Source organism: Tupaia chinensis, unplaced genomic scaffold (assembly GCF_000334495.1).
Source record: "Tupaia chinensis unplaced genomic scaffold, TupChi_1.0 Scaffold000644_1, whole genome shotgun sequence".
NCBI classification, from domain to species: domain Eukaryota; kingdom Metazoa; phylum Chordata; class Mammalia; order Scandentia; family Tupaiidae; genus Tupaia; species Tupaia belangeri.
Genome location: NW_006160165.1, coordinates 3937191 through 3955753, shown reverse-complemented (window position 1 = coordinate 3955753; position 18563 = coordinate 3937191). Strand labels below are relative to the sequence as shown.

Here is an 18563-nt window from a genome sequence, read left to right as displayed (position 1 = left end):
CATTGTGAGTGCCAGATACTGTTACTTCTAATCCTTGGGCCAATTTTTCCCATCCATGGGTAGTTTTCTCACATGCAGGTATTTATCACTAACCAGATGAAGACTTGAGGGGGTCCTCAGCAGTTTTCCAGGTTCTCTCTCTTTGCAGACCTCTCCTCTTTTCCTGCCCTGTGATCTGTAGTCACTTTGGTCTCCCAAGTCTTTCTACTCAATTCAGAGTCCACTAGCATCCACCTCACCTCCCCATTCCTAACCTGTGATGGGGGAGATCTCTTAGGACATTAGTTGGACAACCTTTAGAGATGGTCTCATTTATTTCCCATCTCTCAAGAACAACTGTCCTTCATTGCCTGATAGCCTATGTCTTGAAAACCATTGAGTCATACATTTTTGTCCTTTTTTGATTATGGCAAGGGGTTAAATTCAGACCTTTCTAATTCATCTTGAGCAGAAGCAGGTATCTCTTTCATACATAAAATATTATTTTAGAGGACCAGCAGGTGGTGTGGTGGTTAAGGCACTGGACACTCTCACATGGCCAACCACAGTTCGAGTCCTTGACCTGGTGGTTTGCTATCTCATTTTTCCTCTCTCTCTCTCTCTCTCTCTGGTCAAATTAAAAATGTGAATGAATAAATGCAATTAAATAAATAATTCTTTAAAAATTATTTTAATAATTTCGTACTCATGTACTGAAAAGTCCCCTTTCATCCAAATTGTGTACTCCAGCCCCACACCCACCCACCAAATACAAACCAAGTAATAGATTGTGAGCTGAGTGCTGAGTGCAATATGAGATGTAGATTTGGTGGCACAAAGTTCACCTCACATGGTCTGGTATGAGATGAAAAAGACATTTGTTCAAAGTCCCCTAGAGAAGGTGACACTCAAATTTTTCTACATAGGGACCAGCAGAAGGTACAATGATTACATTACTAGACTCTCATATGGCTGACTGCAGTTTGAGTCCGAGACTTGGAGGCTTGAAGCGCACGCTGGGTGCATGTACATGTGTGCCCAAAGTCCCAGGAAGAGAATTGAGGAGAAGGGATTGTGCCATGGCTGTCCCCTCTAGGGCGTGATTTCTTGCTTTCTGTCTCTGACTCTGTCTAGTGGTGAGCACGCATGCCCTATAGCAAAAACCTCTCCGACAACATAAATATGTTTTAAACAGTGACAAAGCTAATGATGATTGAGGCAGAGGGAGTAAGAGGCAAAGAGGAAAGTTGTCGAAAGCCTAGTACTACTCTCCAAGGGTTACTTCCTATTAGTAAGACAGCAAAACACAAATTTTACTGCGAGGAAAAAAACACTAAAATAAACAGAGTCATGTAAAGTCTGATATTAGAAAGAAGTTGAGAGGACAGTTCATAGTCATTTAAAATGACTTTTCCTATTTTTGACATTGGAAAGGCCGTTTTTGGTTAATGCTACTCAGCTGAAGATGACCACTTAGTGTCTATGTTGTACTGTTTAAAAGAAGAAAGAAAGAAAAGGAGAAGTAGGAGAAAAAGGAGGAGGGGGTGGTCATAATGCAGGTCATGTAGATCAGAGGAATGAGACTACTTCTCACACATGAGAACTGTTTGCCGTAAGAGCCAATATTTGCACAAAATCTTCGAGTCGTGAAAGACACTGAGCGTGCTTTCCTTAGCCTGGCCCGCGTGCAGGCGGAGCCGCGGACACCCCGGGCACGTGTTCCTGTCACGTCAGTCTAGGGCAGTCTACCTCCTCTCCCATCACACTTCTGCCTCTCCCAGACTTCGCAGATTGTCTGTTAGCGTGGTCGGACCCTCTGAAATAAAATGAGTTCTCCCGGCGGGCGAACGTTCCACTCCCTCCTCGCTTTGCTGTCTCTCTTCTGTGACCATTACCAGATTTTCTCTTGCATCCTGACAGATGAATTCTTTCTGCTTTTCTGATGTTGGTTTACATGATGGTTGCTGTGTGCTTATTCCTTTTATAGAAGCAGGAACAGAAGGGAGCAGGGGAAAGAGTGGCAAGAGAGAGCCCCCGAGTGCATAATAACCCGTGCCCTTCTCGTTCTGTCCCGTTTTCTTTCAATGCCCCTGGTCCCCTGGCATCTAAGGCCCAGAAGAAATGCAGACACATGACACAGGCCCTTACTCCCTTCAGAAAAAAATGTCCCAGGGAGTCACAGTGCAATAATAGGCCTTATTATTCCTTAACATTTAATAAAGCCTGCAGTGATACACGCTGGCAATAAAATAAGCTGGTGTGGTATCTGCTTTGTGGAAAGCTGAAACCCCAAAGCCGGACAGAGTAGGCAAATCATACAGAGAGAGACAAAGGACTGAAGAAAAGAGAGGAGGAAGGATACAGACAGATGGCCCACTCCACGGACAGCTGTTTTTTTCCTCCAAGGTTATTCTTCGGGCTAAGGATGCCAGGAGTCTCAGAAAGGATCTTTTCTTTTCAGTGTTTTTCTTTCTTTGCCTTCTTTATCTTTTCCTTTTTTCTTCCTTTCCTTCTTTTCTATTTGCTTGTTTGTGTTTAATCAAGTTTTGCTATCAACAGTAAATTCAAGTTTTCTTGATCATGTTCACCATTAAGAGGTTTAAATACAAAACTCCTACTTAAAACAACAATCCTGCTTTGATGAAAACATTTCCCAACCCATTCCATTTTACATTTTTCCCATTGGTTTCTAAAATAGGACTGGAAAGTGCTAATAAAGTGTTTTGGAACTCAGAGTTCTTTGTGGTTTTCTAAGTCTCTTAAAAAACAGCTCTCTGCTACTTACTGCCTTATCACCACTAATCAGGGCTTAGGTGTGACTGGAAAGCAGGACTGACACGTGGCGGGAGAGACGCAGAGGCGCAGTCCACAGAGAGCGCAGTGACACCCGGAGTGACGCTCAGGGCAGAGTACCCCTGCACCACGTGGCCTGGGTGTGGGCCAAGTTATTCATCGCTATGGTGACAGAGCTTGTGACAGAGCTTGCGTTGCACCGTTTCCTCATCGACGGGACGGAATGTCAGGCCGTGGGGACTGTGACTGGGAAGTGTGTGAGTGGCTGTCTCGTTCTTTATGGTCTCTCTGTCCTCTGCCCTTCTACCACCGCTTGTGGGCAGACGTCTCAGTAGATGACGACCAAGAGATGACATCATGGAAATGGGCTGGCGGTGACCCACAGCGGAGTTAGAAGGAGGTACACAGAGTGTGCCCAGAGGGACCGGGAGCCACTAGCTCCCGCCAGGGTTGGTTTTGTAATATACACAGTGATTTAATGTAAATAATAATACTAAAAACAAATAAGTCATTTTCTTTTGACACTGAATCCGTGGATTTAATTATCGACTCTGTCCCAGATTTCCATCTGTTCAAAAGAGCATTTTTGTTACTACAGAAGTTGGGATTAACTCGCAGACCGGAGCGCTGACCCGGGTGGTCCTAGACTCCCTCAGGCTGCCAGGAAAAAGCCAAGTTAGGGGCCCAGAAATACACACAGTGCCTTGGGCGACCCTCAAATAGGATGTGAGCGAAAATCATCAAAGGTAACTTTCTAGAAAATCTGACATGATAGGTAATAATTCATTCCTTTGTTAGTTGCTAGTGCATTTTCTTAATTATTTCTTCAAAGGGACATGACTGATTGATATGGCTAGCATGCAACATTTAAGAATTTTTTTAGCAACTGTGGATCCCCGAGGCAGTGTGGGAGGAGGGCAGAAAATGGGGGTGGAGAAGTCAAGGGAAAAAAAAAGAAGCAAAACATTCGACAGATAAAAAAATGGAAAGTCGACTGCTGGTGACAATGTGTGTCACGGTGTGGAATTACTTTGACTGGACAGCGTATTCACGCTGGGGAAATCCGCTTGCAATATTGGAAGCGTGCACAGTGATTGAATGTAGAAGTAAGAAAATAATTTTAAAAAGATTTTGGTAGACATCTCACAAGACTCTTTAAGTAAGCTCATCATTCTTGCTCTATCTCCTCGTTCTAATTTAAGTTCTCTAAAGTTTTTAAGGGATATGGCATTCATTCTCCATTGCCCACCTCGCTGTTCCGGGCTAATTTAATCTCAGCTCCCAACAACCTGTTGTCATAACGGCTACATTTTGATGCTTCAAGCATTACTGTTGCTGTCCTCTTCCCCAGGAGTCCACACTGCTGTGCACCGAAGAGCCCGAGCGCCGGAGTGTTTGCTTTTATGAACCTTGGGACCATCGCAAGTTTACCACGTAGTGAATGTTGGAAATGATCGATTGAGCGATTGCATCAAAGAGGTAAGCTTTCCCTCTGGAATTGGTTACTCAGGAACTCATTGACTTTGGGGTTTTCCCTCCCTCAGGATAATAAAAGAGGAACATGTTATTCTAGATAAAACGAGCACATAATGCATAAACTTGGAAAAAGTTGTTCCTGACGTCCAGTTTGGTGCGGGTGTTAATGGTAGTCTGAGTGCTTGAAGCGCACGATCTAGCAGCTCAGCCTCTCGGCTGCTGTGATGTCACGACTCCTGTAGATGTTACCGAGATTTACCTACGTGTTTAACCCCTTAAATGTGCACTTTACAGCTCTTTTCGCAATTTCAGATTTCGTAGTGTCCTTTTGGAACCCTCCCAGGCACAGCCCGTCCTGAGAGGCAGGTGCATTCCGAGCCCAGTCTCTCCTCCTACGTGTCCCACTTGGTCAGGTTCCGTGTTCTTTTCTAGTAAATCATCTTTGAAAGATGACTGCATTTTAAAAAGAGACTGTTTGACTTTGATAAACTCTGGCACTCTGCATTTCCTATGGTTCTTTGTCTTTTTCCTTGGGCTTGCCCTAGGCAAGGTCTAAGGCTGTCACATTTTGGGGGGGGGGAAGCTTTCCTTCCAATTTGAAATCATTTTTATTTTCGTCATTCAAAAAGAAGCGGCTGCCTTGGGGATAAGTGTCAGAACCGCTGTGAGGGTGATGGGTTGTGCTTCTAGCTTATCTAATCCTTGAAGTAACTTTCCTGTCTCTGCAAGGTTATTTTCTTGTTTGTTGTTTGTTTCGTGGTTTGTAAACTTACATAAATATTCTTAATACTCACTGATACCTGCAGCGAGCGATGTCCTCGCAGCCTGGAGACATTTTTTCGGCCTGTGGAGTGTGTGTTGACTTTTGTGCTCTCTGGTTGGAACACAGCTGTCTTTTGGCTGGTCCAGATCATTTTTTTAGAAGTGTCAATTATCTTATTATGATAAGACTCATGACATTTTAGAGCTATAGTTTAGGAATTTGCAATCTATTCTCTCATCAACTTGTCCCAAACTAACTCTCTTTCTCTCTCTCTCTCCAGCAAAGGCAAACTGTCTACTAAGCCAGAATTAGAACCCACATTTCTATGGCTTAGTTCAGTGTTTGTTCATCAGGAACGAATAGACCTTCGACTCCTGCACTTTGCCCAGCAGTGGCTGGACTGTCACCCCTCTCTTCTGAGGGAAGAGAAGAGCCAACCTGAGGGCTGACTGAAGTCACTTATGAAAAGCAAAAGGTGACTATTCTTGGCTATTTAATGAGCCATGAAATAGTTCATGGCTCATTAAATAATTACTACTTCAAAAGAAGTAGTAATTCGAGATACCTCCTGTTCGCATAGTCTACAAACCTTTTACATGCACCATTTCATTTAGCACACGCTTTCACCCTGCGTGGTACATACAAAAATCACCCCTCGTTCATCGTTGAGGATACTGAGGATCGTGACAGTTGAGAAACTGTCTCATGCACAAACATGCAATCTGTGGAGGAGGGAATGTATTCTGACTCTAATTCTTTTCTTTTTAAAAAAAATAATTATTTATTTAACTTTATTTATTTATTTATTTTCATTTGACCAGAGCTGGACAGAAAGAGAGGGAGGAAGTGAGAAAGCAAGCCACCAGGTCCGGGACTCAAACTGCCGTCGGCCATGTGGGAGTCCAGCGCCCTTAACCACCCCGCCACTTGCCAGTCATTTGACTCTAGTTCTATTTCTGCTAACTGGGTTTCTTCTGTCCCTTTCCTTTATTTTTTTTCTTTCTTTTCTAAAATACAATTTGAAATTCACCTTTGTTTCATATCTATTCACATTTACTGTGTTATCTTCTGTATTTGGAAACATTCTGGTAATCTTAATCTATGCTTTTTTAAAAAGAATTATTTAATTATATTTATTATTATTATTTTCTAATTTTCCATAGGGCATGTGCACTCACCAGAGGGAGAGAGAGGGAAAGTGAGAAAGCAAGCCTCCAGGTCTGGGACTTGAACCGTGGTTAGCCAAGTGGGAGTCCAGTGACCTAACGATGAAGCCACCTGCTGGTTCCTTTAATCTACGCTTTTAATCTACTATGCTGCTTAGTTGTTTGTCTATGTGTTATTTTCTGCTTTTTTGTTATTAAGTTAGATTAGATTTTCATTTTTTAAATTTCGCCTCCATGTGTTTGAAATATAAACTGTCTATATCAGCTCTGTGTTCCTCTGAAAATTTAATACGAGGAGTTTCACATGTGGTCAGGAGAAGCCCTTCCAGCCAATTCTGCTTTCTGCAGATGTGAATAATTCCTTGTTTTCGATCCAAAGTGTATCCCAGACCTTCTCTTCCTGCCCCAGCAGTGAGCCCTGCCGTCTAGAAGCCTGGGCCCAGGTGCTCGGTGCGTTCACCACCCCCGAGGTTTATTACTGCTGGTGCTTTCAGCGCAAGTGCTAAGGGCGTTTTCTAGGTTTCCTCCAAAACCTCCAGGTCAGACCCGAAACCACGGCACTCCTTCTTACCTCTGTCGTCCCAGGTCTGCGTCTCCCTTCTCTGGTGAGAACCCAGGTCTCCAGCCATGCCATCGTGTTACTCAATCAGTCCTACCCGAGACAAAAGAAGTGTCAGGGTTATTTTAACGATGCCACGCTCTCAGTGGAGTGACCAAGTTCAGCATTTCTTTGGACCGCATTCTACCAGCAATATATAGTTAGATCACTAATTCGAAAATGACTTGAATTCATTTTTTAATTGTAGGTATGTGATGTGGCCATCAATTCAATTTGAACCTCAGTTCTTTACTCTGTATTTTAATTTTAGAGTTTACTTCTTACTGTTTTTATTAAATGTTAATTTTTAATATATACGGCATTTAGATGTACCAAAAGTCAAAATTAGGCCCAGCTGTGGTGGTGTGCGCAGGTATGACACTGGCCTTAAAAAAAGTAAAAAAAAATTAAGATTCTCAGCTTTCTTATTGTCAAGTCTATTGCTTCCACAATATTGTCATCAATTCCTTATATTTTATTAGATTTGGGTTTATGTCATTCTTATTTCCTCCTCTTTTGCTGAAATAAAATATAAAATACTTACACTTTCTTTTGCAGTTGTCTTTTTCTTTAAACAGTAGATCTCTGTGGGGGTGGGGGCAGATGGCACTGTGGCGGTAAAATGAAAATGTGATGCTCAGGACCAGAAGTTGGCATAATGGCTATGTCACTGGACTCCCAAGTAGTTGACTGTGGTTCGAGCACCAGACCGGGTGGCTTAAACTCACTCCGGGCGTGTGTGTGTGTGCACCAAGATCCTGAGAGGGGAATGGAGGAGAAGGGATTGTGGCATGGCTATTCCCCCCCTCCCCCGGGGGGTCATTTTTCACTTTCTGTCTCTCTGTCTCTCTGTCTTTCTGGTGAGCACATGTGCCCTATAGCAAAAACCTCTCCAAAAAAAAAAAACACAAAACAACAAAAAAATAAAAACAAACTTACAAACATGGTTCTCTTCAAAGCTATCCCACATGAAAAGGTTCCTGGTTCGAGTCTGGACCTCTCTGAGGATCCTGAGCACACCTCGGCCGTGATCCGGGGACGCCAAGGCCAGGGCTGAGTCATGGCCTTGCAGCCCTGCTGGGTACCTCCTCTCCCTCTCCCGGTTTCTGTAGCTCATGGGCCAAATAAATAAGTCAACTTAAAAAATAAAATAGTGGATCTTTGAATTCTCTCTATATCAGTCAGCAGAGATCTTTTTATTTTTAAGCAGAATGTACTAGTGTACTATACATAGCTTATCCAATCAGAGCTGGGTAATAGTGTGCATTACTTCGCTGTTACAGGAACCGGTGCAACGGTAGCCATAGCATTTGTCGGTTAATATTCGAGGAGGTACATGTCCACATGAACTCTTAGAAATGAGATTGCTCAGTCAAACGCACATACAATTTTGTTAGGTGTGGCCAGATTGTCTTGTTTAATGTTGTAACATGTTGTTCTGGCCAAGAGAATGTAGTATTAAACATTGAATGTTTAAAAGTCTAACAGGTAAGAAATCGTGCATGTGTGTGCGTGCATGTGCATGTGTGTGCGTGCACGTGCATGTGAGAAGGAGAGGGGGAAGTACCCCTGACAGGTTCTCATCTTGCCACAATCCCCTTCCCCCAGATCTCCACCTCTCCAGGATTCTGGGTTCCCGGTGCGTACTCAGCACATCTTCAATCTGCCCTGGGGATCCAAACCCATGGTCGGCCACAGGCTTCCAGCCTCCCCGGGCACATACATTACCACCAGAGTGGCTGGGCAGTTTTGTTGTTACGTTTATTCATGACATATGTAGAAAGAAGCACCCTTGACAGGGCATGGCATGTCCTGGTTCCCTTCCTCCAGGCTTCCAGCTCTTCAAGCTCCTGGGTGCACCCAGCACAAGTCCTCACCGTGATTTAATACCCTGTAACCTATTAACTCAGTTTTAAATTTCAAGTGAATTTTAAAATTCGCAGCCACCTACACTTACTCTACACAAAGAATAAGCGAAAGGAAGTAGGAAAACCCAGAAAAATGAGAACACCCCGGTGTGTCTTCCCGCAGCTCGTTATCTGTCTGCCAACGTTACGGTCCCCCACCCATCACGGATCTCGTCTTCCTCTTCTCTATCCACTTAGCTACAGTTTCCACACGCAAATGTAGCCGGGTCGTAACACACTTCAGGCTCCGGTTTCCCCGAGAGTCGGTCGTCTGCAGTTACCTCTGGTACCAGTTCTAGGACGAAGGGTCCAGGGTCGGGTGAAGAAGTACTGTTCTCCCTATCTACCCATCCGTCCCCGCAGCCGGGAGGCCTGAGGAGCGCCCTCCTGGGCCCAAGGCTAGCTGCCAGGGGAAAAGGCGACACAGGACGGGGCAGTTTTCAGGCTCCGGTTTCCCCGAGAGTCGGTCGTCTGCAGTTACCTCTGGTACCAGTTCTAGGACGAAGGGTCCAGGGTCGGGTGAAGAAGTACTGTTCTCCCTATCTACCCATCCGCCCCCGCAGCCGGGAGGCCTGAGGAGCGCCCTCCTGGGCCCAAGGCTAGCTGCCAGGGGAAAAGGCGACACAGGACGGGGCAGTTGCTCACAGAGTGAGAAGGCAACTGCGGCTGTCTCCCCCCTGCCACGTCGGAGAACTGCCCCTGCCTCTGCACTCGCTCTGAGGCCGTCCTTCCTGTGTCTGTCGCCCTTTCGCTGGGGTACTGTCCCTTGTCTGCAGTCGCTGGTGCCGGTTGACTGTGCTCTGGGCTGGACCGCAGAGGGCTGGAGTTCTCTTCCCCCCTAGGAGCTGCAGGTCTGGGTTCCGCGAGTGATTTTGTTGGGAGGTGGGGCCCGAACGCTTTCATTTGGGGACTGGTGTGAGTGCCTGGGGCCACAAGCCAGTCTGTCCAGGCTGTGGAACAAAGCGCCATAGAGTGACTTGGAAACAGCAGACGTTGGCTGTTCGGTTCTGGAGCTGGGAAGTCCGAGGTCACGGAGGGCGCCGGCAGATGGGGCCGGGTGAGCCCTCTCTGCTTCAGGGATGGCCCCTCGTGCTGCAGCCTCCCACCGTGATGGGCGACCCAGCAGGCGCCTTTCTGGGGGACACTCATCCCATTCATGAGGGAGGAGGCCACCTGCTCCTCCCTCCGCACTGGCCTTGGGTTCCCCTGGTTTGGATGGGTGCTGGGGCCTGCCTTTCTCCCCCGGAGCCGCGCTGCCAACTCCAGGGTGTCCCGCTTGGCCTGCCGCTGTCCTGAGTCGCCTGGCTGACTTCACCGGGCACCCCGAAGCACCCTGGGCTCTTGCAAGGCCTGGGAGTGCCCCGGCAGCCGCCCCTGCGGTGTCCTCAGCGGCTGTCCCACACACTCTGTAACCACAGCTCCCTCCGCAGTTCTGCGCTCACCAGCTTCTCCGGAGAAGGGGTGTTTTTAGACGTTTTCCAGTCAGTCCAGAGTCCTATGTAATGACCTGACTGTTGAACAGATGTTCCTTATATCACTTTCAGAGACTGGAATTGAGTAGGGAGATACCTAGCCCGAGTCTGGCCTCTCGGAAGCTCTTTCGCTGGCTTCCGTCCGCTCACTCCTGCGTCCACCTGTTCCCTCATCTATCGACAATCGGTTGCTGCTGTTTGCAATGATTGTTCTAGAATCTGAGGAGTAGTAAGGGTTCATCAGTCCCCACAGTTCAGTGGGAATGACAGGAATTATAGCACCGGCCGACAGGTGTTGTATACGCAAAGGATTCTTGAGAATTTAGAAGGGAAGAGCCATTTGGAAGAACACAGTAGTGTGAGTTTCCCAGTTCTGGAACTTTCTACAGTCTGTAAGATAACTTAGCCACACACGCTTTATATTATTTTTTAATCTTTCCACTTTTTACTGATTCTTATGTCTCAAAATAAATACCATTTTAGAAAACACTTCCGTGACTCTTTTAGGTAAATTAAGGTTCCTCGAGAGTTTGGCAGCACCTGCTCTTTGTCTTCACAGTCCTTAACAGTGTCACCTTTTAAATAGCTATCATGGAGACATTCCTCTGCCTTCTCTGCCCCTACATTGTAACTGCCTGTGCATAACAATAGCATCTGCTTAAACAAGGCCAGGTACTCAGCCAGCTATGCAGAGGAGAGCTCTAGCCATAAATGTTTAATGTTGAATAAATGAGCTCGCTTTAGGTGCTGTAGAGACGAGGATGTTCACAGAGAACATTTAGTCGGCTTATCGGCGAATCTGGTACCAAAAGCACGTCCTGTTTCTCAGCTGCAAATGCGAGTAGGCTACATCCACTCAGTCTTGTTCTCACACACGTGATTAGTGTAAGACGAGGGTGAAGTCTCTTTCCTTTTTCCTGCTCTCCGGGTCCTCTTCACCTGGCTGAGTAGAATAGGTAGTCTCAGCTTTTTCTGAAATCGGCCAGCCTCATGCTGGCCGGTAAACAGCCTCCCGCAAGGGAGTGGATCGAGGTTCCTTCGCACGCTGCTGTCAGCGGGTGGTATCACTTCTCAAAGGAATTGCCGCTGTTATGGATGGGTCATGGTTTGATTCCCCGGGGTTCATGTTTTGGAATTCGGTGCCCAGGATAATGGTCTGGGGAGCTGATGAGGCCTTTAAGAGCTGAGGCGTAGTGGGTGGTGAGCGGACCCTGGAAGCATCGCCCTGTGTACGTAGTAATGATGTCCCTGGAGACCAGTGAGTTCCAGCTCTCACGAGAAGGGGTTCGTCCTGTGAGAGCAGATGACGAAGAGAGGAGAGGGCGCCTCCCAGTCCTTCCAGGCGAGCCACCGTCCTCCCCCCTCTGTGGGTTACGTGATGCCCACGTGTTTGTATTCCTAGCAGCTGGAATCAGGAGCCACATCCAGTTCTGTTCGTTATGAGCCACCCTGTCTCAGCTGGTTCTGCTAGCTCTGATACTGGATGGAGACACCCAGTCCACAGAAACCACAGGGCAAGTCTTCAGAGGTAACATTGGTCTGAAAGTGGGAGGCGTGGTACTAAATATTGGGGTATTTATCAAATTGATTTATATTTGAGTGACATGCTTCTCTAGGTAAAACCTTCCATTATGTTTTCTTATTTAGCATTATATTAAAAGTGTAGATTACAAATCAATTGAACTCACTGAGAAGGAATCTAATTTCATTTCATTTCTTTTTTTTTTTTTTTTCTTTTTGAGAGGTTTGTGCTATAGGGCGTGTGCGCTCACCAGACAGAGAGAGACAGAGAGACAGAAAGCGAGAAGTCACCCCCCCCCAGGGGGGGATGGCCACACCACCATCCTTTCTCCTCCATTCTCCTCTCGGGATCTTGGGCACGCATGCACATGTGCCCGGTGTGAGTTTAAGCCACTGGGTCTGGGATGCGAACCGCGGTTGACTACGTGGGAGTCTAGCGACATAGTCATTACGCTGACTGCTGGTCCTATAATTTCACTTCATTTCAACGGAAGTTAATACATCGACAAGAGCCATAGAATGTTTACTCTTGATGAAGAGATGGAAACTCGAGCTATTTCAACTTTAGGCATAAAGTAAAAACCGGTAAACAAAATTTAGATAGAATTTTTAAAAGTGTATTCATGTATATTTTCCATGAGTGAGAGGGACAGAAAGAGGGGAAAAAGGAAGGAGACAGAGACAGCGTCCCCAGCAGGGTCTCAACACCACAACCCACGCCCGGCCTCAGCTGGCCCCAGATCACGGGCAAGCATGTGCCTGCATGCTCAGGGCGGGCGCTGTCATGCGTGAGGGTCAGTGGTAACGCACCTGCCATGAATGGGAAGGCCTGGCAGTAGCTTCTACATCCCAGTGCAACTTCTGCTTCTGTGAGGCGCCTCTTGTCTCTGTGTCCTCCCGCAGCTCACGAAGCCGTTCACGTCTGCTCAGTGGATCCTCAGAGTCCATGCAGGAACTTCACCTCTGTCCCTCTCTAGGGACGTGTTTGCCAGCAGAGACAGGACCCTGAGGAGCAGAGAACCTGACCCGGTACTTCCGCAGCTACGTTAGCGGAAGCGGATGAAGCTTCAGGGAGAGACAGAACAGAACAGCCACCTGCTGCCAAGGTCTTGCGTGCTGAGGGCAAACACAGTGGGTCCCAGTGACCAGAGAGCTGCCAAGTCCTGAAGGAAGATAGGAAAATGGTGGAGAGACTGATGGGATGGAAGTGGGAGTGGAGGCCAGAGGAGGGGACAGCTAGAAAACCATCCCAGCGACTCCGCCCTGTGGACAGAGGCCCCAGCTCATTCCTGCAAATGGGCAGAATTGCGGAGAGGACCCACGAACCCTGAGTACCTGGTGCTCTCCCGTAGGGGCTGGACCAAGCACCTGTCCTTCCAGCCGAAGACACTTGATGCTTCCTGTATTTTCCTAATACAAACCAACTCCACATACACAAAGTATATGTTATATCTGTGTAAACATACTACTGACACCATCCTTTCATACGGCACAGAGTTCATTTTGTTTTTCTAGTCATTGCATTAAGAAAAGGTGCAATTATAACTCACAGACGACTGCCTGTTCGTTCGGGCCTGGCGTCTCCTTCTCTTGACTGTGGATTGGAACTAGTAACTTGCTTGTAATAAGTATATACGGCGGTCTGGATGAGATGCCTGTCTTCCTCTGGCTCCTTTCTCTGTCTTGCTGTGAGGGAAGCCAGCGATGCTGCTCTATGGAGAAGCGCACGTACCAAGGAACTGCCAGTGCCCAGTGAGCAGCCAGCAGGATGTGGGGTCCACAGTCACACCCACGAGGAACTGACTCTTGCCAGCAACCACATGAATGAGCCTGCAGTAAAATCACCCCCAGCTGAACCTTGAGATAATTGCAGTCCTGGGCAACACTTATGGCAAGCCTCAAAGAAGACCCAGCAAGATACACCGGATTCCTGACCCACTGAAAGTGTCAAATCATACATGTTGTTTCAGCACCTTAGCACTGGGGCAAGTTGTTACACAGCAGGAGATAGCTAATACAGTTCACTTTATTATCTACTAAAACTCTGTGAAAGAGGGCATAATGCTAGTTTTTTAATGAGAAAATTGTTTTAACATAATACAATTAGTGATTTTTTTTTCTTTTTTACTGAAATTTAAGGAAATCATTTTCTAGTAAAAACTGCTCTTGGGAGCATCACAAGCCTTCTAATCGTGTGTAACTCTTGTTTTCTAAAATGTGTGCAAGCAGCTCGAGAAATCCGAATGCAGAGCGATCTGAATGGACCATAGCACGTCACGAGAAAGGAGAAGTGGGACTCTACTCGGGTGACTTCATTGCTACAGCATCAAATGATCAGAGTCGTCCCAGCTGCCTTCTCGCCGTCAAGTAGAAATGGATCATATTCATCCACTCTCCCACTGTAGCTTAGACTTCCTCCTGGAAACCCAGGTCCATACTCTCACTACTTTTTGAATAATTTCATGGATATCCCTTAAATACCCCAGCATAAATGTTTTCCAGAGACACCAATCACTCTAAGCTGTTCCTCTTTTTGTGTTCAAGACTAATTTTCTACCAACTGCAATGTCCAGACACCTCCACAGCAAAGCCTCATGCTCCACCTCTCCATCTGTCATCATGTCCCTATGGAGGCATCATTCTTTCTTTTTTCTTTTTCTCTTTTAAATTTTGCCAGAGCACATGTGCTTACCGGAGACATATATAGAGAAGGAAAATAAGAAAGCCATTCCCACCACTTCTACCATAAGGCATGGCCACGCTAGAGTCCCTCTCCACCTTGCCCACCTGTCTGGTTTGAGGCATGCATGCCCATGCACCCAGTGCGTTTTTCACGCTACCAGGTCTGAGACTCAGGCCACACAGTCAACTGTGTGGAATCCATCTGCCTGAATCATCATGCCATAAAATGGCGCTCTTGGGACCAGCAGTTAGCGTAATGGCTATGTCACTGGACTCCCATGTAGTTGACCACGGCTCGAGTCCCAGACCCGGTGGCTTAAACTCACACTGGGCATGTGTGCGTGCGTACCCAAGATCCCGAGAGGAGAATGAAGAAGGGATTGCGGCATGGCCGTCCCCCCTGGGGGGTGATTTCTCTCTCTCTGTCTCTCTCTGTCTGTCTGGCAAGCGCACGCGCCCTATAGCGAAAACCTCTCCAAAATCAATCAATCAATCAATCAATAATAAAATGGCCCTCTTTCATTCATTTATCTTTAGATCTTGTGGTGAAGAGTGGCTTTCTTTCAACAATACCATTCTCTCTTCCTCCTGGGCTCTCACTTGACAATATTTCCACCTCCCTTCCTTTCATTAATGGTCATGTGACTTGTTTCAAACCAATAAAATAAGGGAATAGATGGTTCTGTTTGCACCGGTGCTTTTCCACTCTGTACAGATGCCCTGGCTGGGAGCTGGACACCATGCAGACCTGGGGGGGCCATGCCGTGTGCCAGAGGTATACCTGAGAGGCTGCCTGTCACACTTCCGAGTGCCCAGTTAGAACCAGCCAGGCACCCACTGAGCCAGCCTTGGGCTTGTGTACCCTATTGCTTCAGCTCCTCTGGGGACCCTGACACGCTGCTGTGAAGCAGCAGTCATTTACTGCCATGGTTGCCCTCTGCTCTGGGAGGGGCTGGTCTCAAGGGTAGCTCTTGCCCATGGGCCATCATGCAGCTGCAGTCAGAAGTTGGCAGTGGCTGGTGTCATGGAGAAGGGTCTCCACACGCTTGCTGGCAGTTGGTGCAGGATGTGGACTGGGCCCTGAGAGGAGCTGCGGACAAATACACCTCCACGTGGCCAAGGTTCCTACCATCATGGTGTCTGGGTTCCAACGACCAGCATGTCAAGAGAGGCCACATGGCCCAGCTTGGGAAGTCAGACAGCATCTCTCCTGCATTCCACAAGCTGTTAGCAAGTTATGAAGAAGGAGCACAGCGAGAAGAGGGATTGTCCTCGATCACCAGATAGGACGTGTGTCAGGGGAGCTGCGACCATGTCAAGAGAGGCCACATGGCCCAGCTTGGGAAGTCAGACAGCATCTCTCCTGCATTCCACAAGCTGTTAGCAAGTTATGAAGGAGGAGCACAGCGAGAAGAGGGATTGTCCTCGATCACCAGATAGGACGTGTGTCGGGGAGCTGCGACCACGTCCTGAGCCGTCACTTACAGGGACAGGACGCATGCTGTGCATCCGGAATCCGACTGAGCGAGTTGAATGCAGACCACAGAAAGCCATGAAAACTCCTAACACATTCTCGACACACCGAGCATGGAGTAAATCGGGGTATCACCTCCACCGCCCCCGCCGTCTTTCTTGCCGGGCCACATCAGCACCACAGTAGAAACCGCATGGAAAGGGCCTTTGCCTTTAGAGCACCATTTCCATCTTGGAGGCCAGGTGGGTGGCACTGTGCTCCTGTGGAAACCAGCCTCCGGGCTACATCCAACTGGGCACACGCAGACCGAGAGCAGAAGGTCGGCAGTGCCATGCTCCGAGGAGCGATGCATTCAGCTTACAGGTTGGTGGCGCCCGGGAGGTGTGGTTTCTCCCTGCACACTGCAACCTGTTAAGGCTGCATCACTTGCAACAAAACCTGACGTGTTGGCTGTGCTTCTGTCCTGGTGGTTTAACTGTGTCTTTTTTCAGTGTGAGGGCAGCAAAATGAAAACTGAGAATCACATGTTGCACTTGAATAAACACCGACATTACTAAGTAGGATGTAAATAAGCATAGCCGATCTGAAACGCACCACTTTAACGGTGGCCGTTTGCTAAGGTGCGGCTGGCAGAGACCCCGAGGCTGTGTGACTTACAGAGAATAGAGGTTTCCCAATTCTGGTAGCCGGGAAGCTGAAAGATGTGGGACTGGCTCCACACCCGGGCGGGCAGAAGCAGGGCGGTGGACGTCTGTGGCTGGGGCAGGGGGCCAGCCACTTTCCATTACAATGACCCACTCTAAATGATTCCGTTCTCTGGAACTCACTTTGGGGGGACAATAGTCATCTATTCACGTGGACGTTTCCACCACGAGCCAATCACTGCCTGCAAGGCTCCACCCCTAAAAAGTCGCACCACCTCCCAATGCCATTACCCCGAGACCAAGTTCCAAATCACACACCTTTGGGACACAAGCCACTGTCGGGCCATAGCACACCCTCGAGGGTGCAGGAGGGAAGGGGACCAAGAGTGCAGGGAGAGGCTGCAGCTTTCCTGGGACGAGAGCACACCCTCAGCCCTTGCTGCCCTAGGGGAGGCGGCGGGGTGTGGGGGGGGGACCTGCTCCACTCACTGCCTGGGAAGAAGCCGGGCTGGTGCATCTCGCAAGTCACCACCCCCACCGTGAGCGCACTGGAGGGCCAGGGCCTATCAGGACTAGTGAGGGTGCCAGTCCTGAGAGCCTGGAGCGCTGGAGCCCGCCGTCATCCTGCACTCCTCTCTGGCGAGGGTCCCAGCCCCTCGTTTTGCTCAGCCCTTTGGAGATGCCCTAGTTTCCCCAAACTTAATTTCATCTTGCTGCCCTCAACAAACCAGGGTGACAATGCAGGTGACATGACTGTCCCATCTATAATTACGCAGGTTAGAGTCGGTTGGGCAGTCGAGTGACTGCAAAGCTTGAACAAACACCCAAGTCTCTGAACATCCCCATCTTGGCTCAAGGCTCTGGTTGTTACCAGATGAGCTGAAAGGGGAGCCCCTACCCCGGGCAACTCCCCTGCTCTCTCCTTCCTGAAAGGAGAGCCCCCTCCCAGGCCAGCTCCCACTCCCCACCCAGCAGTGGTGGGTTCGGTGTGTTCAATGCACCAGTTTCCCTTGCTGGCACCTCAGTCCCCAGTCCCTGAGCCTTTGCTCTGGAAGTTTCTCGTTGGGCATAATGTCGCCAACATCCTGGTCGAGCTATCAGGCCAGCGCTGGGCATAGACTCAACCAGAGAAGCTCAGAAACTGGCCAGTTTCCTGTTGGCAGCAGACACTCTGCAGACGCCCGAAGGAGACAGTTTGAAACCGCTGAGTCAGGATTTCTTTGGGTGTAGAGCGAGGAAAGTGGAGAGTCCCCCAGGGGACGTGTCCTCTGCACTGAGAGGCAGAGTGCTTTCCGAGAGGAATTAGGGCACTGCCAGCTGAATCCATGAAGGCAGGGTGTTTAGAGAAATTCGTACACTTAAGATAATTCTGTAACAGGATATGAGATTAGGATGCTCTTTGTCTCAGCTTCCACTGAGTCACCAAAAAGACAGTGACTGGGGTCCCAGAGTGAAGGGGAGCAGAGACTCGGGTGGTGCCCTGTGCAGAATTGCAGGGAAGGGAGCGCACCTGCTCCTGCCTGTGGGCCCTCTGCGAGATTCAGTAAGAAAAGTCAGAGAGAGGGCTAGGAAAAGGCAGGGAACCATTTGGCCACAGTGTAGGCCCTGCCTGTGGGAGGGGTCTGAAGTGTGAGCTAGCTCTCAGCTGGTACCCAGCCTGGGCGAATGGGCCTTGGGCCTGGAGAGGAGCACCCCTGAGAACCTACAGGCCGGATGGGCCAGTTACCTTCTTGCTTCAAGGGAGCCGAGCGCCACTCCTGGGCTCAGCCTGTCCTGCCAGCAGGTGCTGCTCCAGGGCCTTCAGCAAGCCGTGTTGACCGCTGCTGGCCGGCCTCCCACTGGATGGCTGGTGGCACTGCTGGAGGGAGTCTCCAGTGGGGCGCCTTCAGGGTTCCAAGGGAAATTGGGTTTCTCCTAATGCCCAGGTACTCAGAAAGGAGTCCCACCAGCACCGGGAGCAGAGATGCCTGTACCTGCCCAGGTGTGCTGTCAGAGGGGACACCACCTTTCCCCCAGAGAATCAGCTGGCCCTCAGAGAGGACACCAGCCAGCCACACCGAGGGCCCCTGTCTCCCGTCTCTCACTATG

At 48.6% G+C, this 18563-nt stretch overlaps 1 long non-coding RNA gene across 1 annotated transcript; it reads left to right on the top strand.

Annotated features, from left to right (window-relative positions):
• The first annotated feature begins 2965 nt into the window (after positions 1–2965).
• On the top strand, positions 2966–7034 carry LOC102496633 (uncharacterized). Its single transcript, XR_336180.3, has 5 exons — positions 2966–3029; positions 3371–3518; positions 4124–4251; positions 5292–5486; positions 6763–7034. It is a non-coding gene; the product is annotated as an uncharacterized LOC102496633 (long non-coding RNA).
• Positions 7035–18563: the final 11529 nt, after the last annotated feature.